This window comes from Barbus barbus, assembly GCF_936440315.1.
Source record: "Barbus barbus genome assembly, chromosome: 39".
Lineage (NCBI taxonomy): Eukaryota > Metazoa > Chordata > Actinopteri > Cypriniformes > Cyprinidae > Barbus > Barbus barbus.
The window spans coordinates 4,742,498-4,748,497 of NC_136717.1; positions in this window are offsets into that span (position 1 = coordinate 4,742,498).

A 6,000-nucleotide genomic window follows, 5' to 3' on the forward strand; every position below is an offset into this window, starting at 1 on the left:
CATCTTTCTCCACCCATCGGACATTAAATTTATTACAAGCGGACGTTGCTTTGCCCTTGGCTTCCTTTGCCTTGCATGACAGAAAGTGAGCATTGTATGATAACACTGAAATATGGCCAACTCTTGAGCAGTTCATACAAATTTTGTGCTCTAATTCCCACAATTTAGTATTACCACCAAAACTGCAAGATCACTGTCTCAATAAATATACTCACTTTATTTTGAGCAAGAAGCATGTCTGCGATGAAAATAGCATCCTCTGCTCTCCCTCTGTCTTGCTGAGCAGCCATTTCAACAATACTATATTGCAAAGGAAGATAAAAACATGTTTAGACAAAAAGAAGGATTGAGGACGGGGTGTAGGGAGGCTATAGGGAGAGTCAGGAAAAACAAAAAGGCCGGCTAAGTGTTTTGGACAGTGAGAGAGAGTAAGGTGAAAGAAAAATAAAGAATAAAAAAGTGCTTACTTGAAGACAGTGAAGCTTTAGAAGAAGCTCTTAAAAGAGCTGTTGTTTTTCATACAAATACACTAGGTGGAGGTAACACTAACAGGGAAGGGTGGTGTGTAAGTTCACCTTCATGCATGCGTGTGATTTTCACGCCTAGAGGAGGCAAAGCGTGACACTTACACGCATCCTCGTGTGGACCAGCGTGTCTTCCACACGCTTTGGCGTGATACCGGGTTGTACACTGGCAATCAACAAACAGATGACATAAAGACTCCTTACAACTGTTACAAAAAGAACATTCTTTCTCAATATCCATAAAGTTAGAGAGCAACATGTTAGTTGGATAGATTTTGTATAAAAAGTTAAGGTGAATTTCTCCTACCTTGTTTGAAATACAAAATTTGTAAGGAAGCAGCCATTAACATCCCTTAAAATTTTCCTCTTGGAATAACTCTCTTTTTTTCATTAAAGACTTGTCTTATAGCTTTGTTAATACATTGTTTATCAAATACATTTATAACATTTATAAGAAATGTAAAAATTTTATTGACAACTTTATAATAAGTCAGGTGGCTGCACATTAAATTAATAAGCCCAGAGGGAATAGCTTTGATTACTGCAGAAAATTCATTTTATAGGAAAGTTGAATTGACAAAAAAAAATCATAAGAGTAAATTCTTAAAGATGAATCAAATAAATCACTCAAGTACATTAACTAAACTCTTGCCTTTAACTATGATCAATTCGTTATTCCAAATTTTCATTCTGTGAGGAGAAAAATTATGGACAAAGCACAATTTCCAGGCCAAGAGTGTTTTCTCGTGGAATTTAGACAGTTTTATGGGTAATTTAGATGGCAAAACATTACAAGTTAAAAGAAAATCAAGACCACTCACCTTCTTAAAAATAATATGTGGAAATAAAAAACCATATTCAATCAGGATCGATCACACACTTTTTGATCCAATTAATCTTGAAAGTATTATTCATATGTACGTAATCCAGCATTTCAAAACCTTCAGATTTCTTCCCAGCTAATACATTTTTTAAAGATGGTAGCGTTTATGTTTCCAACAAAAATTAACCAATAATCTATTCATTTCTTTAGACGTAAAATCCTGACCAAATAAGGACAGACCAGGAAAAATGAATCTGGATAAACCTTCTATCTTTGTTAATAAGATTGTGCCTAAAATAGATAAAGCTCTTCTTAACCAATTGTCGAAAATTATTTTGTTTTCTTAATCTTGTTATTAAAATTAAGCTGCTGCCTAACTGACAAGTTTTTTTATATGTATATTGATAAATATTTAATACATCCTTTTAGTGTAATGTTAAACATGGATTGCTCAGAAGAATCATGCACTGGAAGAATTTCACACTTTGTAATATGTAACTGGAGACCTGAAGCATCAGAAAAACTTTGAACTAATTTGATTATTTCTATAAGAAAAAAAATCTAATTAAGAATGCAAAGTTGTATCATCAGCCATTTTTATTTCTCTATTAACCTTTTCACACGTGAGTTTAAAATATTCTAGCTGAGCCCCCCGCGTGAGTTTTTTCAGGCGACCGTTATTTTAGAATGTATAGCCTTATTGTTTCCATGACGACGCGTTGTGCTTGTCATGTGACACATACCGGGTGATGGGCGCCGCCATGTTTGTTCGCGCTGAATCCGAGCTGTGGGAATAAGATAAATTATAAGGATTATTAGAGATTATTTAGAGCCACAGCCATATCACCCTGCAGCCCAAGACTGGTTGCCCACTGAAGCTAAGCAGGGTTGAGCCTGGTCAGTACCTGGATGGGAGACCTCCGGTGAAAACAAGGTTGCTGTTGGAAGAGGTGTTAGTGAGGCCAGCAGGGGGTGCTCACCCTGTGGTCTGTGTGGGTCCTAATGCCCCGGTATAGTGACGGGGACACTATACTGTCAAAAAGCACCGTCTTTCGGATGAGACGTTAAACCGAGGTCTTGACTCTCTGTGGTCATTAAAAATCCCATGGCACTTCTCGTAAAGAGTAGGGGTGTAACCCCGGTGTCCTGGCCAAATTCCCTCCACTGGCCTCTATCATGGCCTCCTAATAATCCCCATACACTTGATTGGCTCTATCACTCTCTCTCCTCTCCACCTGTAGCTGGTGTGTGGTGAGCGCACTGGCGCCGTTGTCCTGTGGCTGCCGTCGCATCATCCAAGTGGATGCTGCACACTGGTGGTGGTTGAGGAGAGACCCCCCCCACATGATTGTAAAGCGCTTTGGGTGTACAGCAATACACAATAAAGCGCTATATAAATGCATCATTTATTCATTCATTCATTATTTCATTTATTTTCAAAGATAAAATAGAGTTTCTTGTATAATTTCTTTTTTCCAGAGAAAATAAAAAAAACTAGTATTCCTTTCCCCTTCCTCAAACCATGTGGCTCTTGATCTCACATAAAAACCTTTAGCTAGTTCAATATACAGTTAATCTATTTCTAAATTGAGAAGATATAATTGAAACTTTTTATCCTCTGACAGAGTATTTTGTTTAAAGTATTAAGTTGATCTGTTATTTCTGTAATCTTTCTAAGTTTATTTTTCTTTAATACTTTACCTCTTCTCATAGCAATTACCCTGACTTTAAATTTAAATAGCTCCCACTTTTGAGTATAATTTACATTATTATTTAAAAAAAATTTTGTTCCACAAAACAACTGTCAGAAAGGAGAGTGTTGTTAAATTTCCAGTATACACGAATCGTCCTACCCTTACACCCATCAAAAGAAATCGATTACAATTTGTAATCTGATTGTCAGACTGTGTCTCGTGCTTCCCCTCCTCTCGTGCCCATATTTGGTCTTCCTGTTCCTGTCCTCGTTCTCTGTAGTTATTAGTTCGTGAGTCCCCAGCCCTGTGTTTAATTACTCCTCACCTGTTTCTGTTCTTCCTCGTTGATTTCCCAGTGTTCTTAAGCCCTGTGTCTCCCTGTCTCCCATGTCCTGTATTGTTTGTCTACTCCCCGATTTCCACGTTCCGTGAGTTGATTTAAATAAACATTGTCCATTTAAGATTCTCCGTGTCTCCTTGCTCCCAGAGCAGCGTGACGCTGATAGAGGGGCACAATTAATTTTTGTATCCGAAACATAGTGAATTAAATCATGAGGAATCAGCCAGTAATCTATTCTTGATTTTAAAGAAAAAGAGCTATTATTCCAAGTATAATCACGATAATTGGGGTTCAAATATCGCCATATATCAGAAACTTGTCAGTTATAAAATAAAATAAATCTGTAATTCGTGAACTAATATGTTTAGGGGGAAAGCGGTCAACAGAATTATCTGGAGCATCGTTCAAATCACCACCAATAATTACATGTCCATGTAATCACAATTACATATCCTCCACGAAAGCCGACATACTTGCCCTCTTCTCTCGCATGTTTCACCAGTGGCCTTGCCTTTTTTCCAGTGGTGTATTGTAATAATATTAATACTTTGTTACTGTTACAGGGCTGACGAGACGTGAGACGTACGGATCCATTTACAAAGCTTTATTATAGGACATGGTCAAGACAGGCATAGTCAACCAACAGCAGACAGGCATGTAGAGGGCAGGACGCGTGGTCAAGGAAACAGGCGTAGTCAACCAACAGCAGACAGGCATGTAGAGGGCAAGACAGAAGCGTGGTCAAGGAAACAGGCGTAGTCAACGATCGGCGTACAATATCCAAACAGGGCAAGGCAGAAAGAAAAAACCAGGAACACGGGCAAGAATCAGAACACAGGAAAACTAGGAACAGAGAACGCTTTGTAGTGCAGACAATACTCGGCGGTGAGCAAGAGCAAGTCCCAGGCTTAAATAGTGAGTGGTAGTGATAGTGAAATGGTAATCAGGTGTGGGCGAGATAGTGAACAGCTGTACGTGTCGTCAGTGCAATGGATTGTGGGAAATGGAGTCCAGTGTGTTGTGAGTGAAAAAGTCAATGTGGTGAATGGGTGACCTCTAGTGGTGGTTGACCGGGAGAGCATGGACCAGATTCGTGACAGTTACAGTACTTAAGTATTTTTTGGGAGTATCTGTTCTTTACTTGAGTTTTTATATTTCAGCAACTTACTTTTACTCCACTACATTTCCAAATTAAAATGTATACTTTTACTCCGATACATTTCCCCAAAGCATATTCGTTACTTACTACAAAATAGTCAGAAGAACAAGGACAGCAGGGCCCATGTTCATGAAAATTAATGTAGTAACAAAATTCTAAGAAAATTCTTATAAATGTGGGTGTTTCCTCTTAAAATTAAAGAAAAGATCCTAGTAAAGAAAAATGTAATTCAGAAAGCATCTTAACCCTTAAAGAGGTCTTGAGGTCCAAAATTGTTAGGAGTACGGATGATGACTTTTAAGGGGCTTAAGAGTTTCTTTAGCAGCGGAGAAAATGGATGAAACGTGAAGAGGGAGAAGAAATTAGTTGCACACAATGCATGACAGCGAGTTAATAAGATGCTACACATTAGATCGTGCAGGGATCATGTTTGTGACCGATCTTATTAGAGACACACTAACATCTCTGACACCGCGCTGAAATTCCATAGCACCAGAAATCACCACATTAACATATTTGGCAATTGGAAAAATGCAACTATGCAGCAGCGATGATTTGGGTCTGTACCTGACAGCACTTTCAGAACCTTATTGTGTCGCTGTTCATTTCCTATAAAATATGGTAAGTATGACAGCATGGTAAATAAAAAATAAAGAATATATATACCTATATAGTGTGTGTGAGTGAGAGAGAGAGAGAGAGAGAGAGAGAGAGAGAGAGTATGGTAAAACAGGAAAAATTACAAGTGAAGGCTTATAATATACCCTACTCTTAAAAGCACTTTTATTTCCTTATTTGACAACAAACCAATCACAGTCTTCAAAAGACTGTGTCATTCCTAGCAACGGGGTCGGCCCCGATTCCTCACTAAGATCAAATTTTTTGTCTTTTCCTCGCTCAGAGTTGCTCTCAGATTGGTCCTGAATCACTTTTAAGCTAAGACTCCTAGTTAGAAATTTTTAAGCTAAATTAGGAGCTCTCTGAGAGGATACTTACAATCTTTAGGAATATGGGCCCAGGAAAGCAGGTTTGGGAAAGCCGATTTGTCACCAGAAGAGACGGACAACAGCTGCGTAAGTGTTTTGAATAACTTGGTTGCAGTTCTGTTGTTTAAATCATTTACTTGCTACTAGGAAGAAATAGTTCGTTTCCTACCTATTTCTACTCTGCCTTTTCGCTGTTTTTTCTGTTAATTGCACTTACTGGAAATTAGAATAATTTGCGCCTCAGGTGAGAACGAGCCTTTGTGTTTGTGCAAAGTGTTAGTTTCGTCTTGAGCTATTTAGCAGTCCTTTAACCTCATTGGCTGGGCTGATCAGAAGCCGGCAACAGCGACTGTGAAAGTATTTAAACTGCTCGTCGCTGCTCTAAGGTTGGGAAAGCCGATTTGTCACCAGAAGAGACGGACAACAGCTGCGTAAGTGTTTTGAATAACTTGGTTGCAGTTCTGTTGTTTAAAT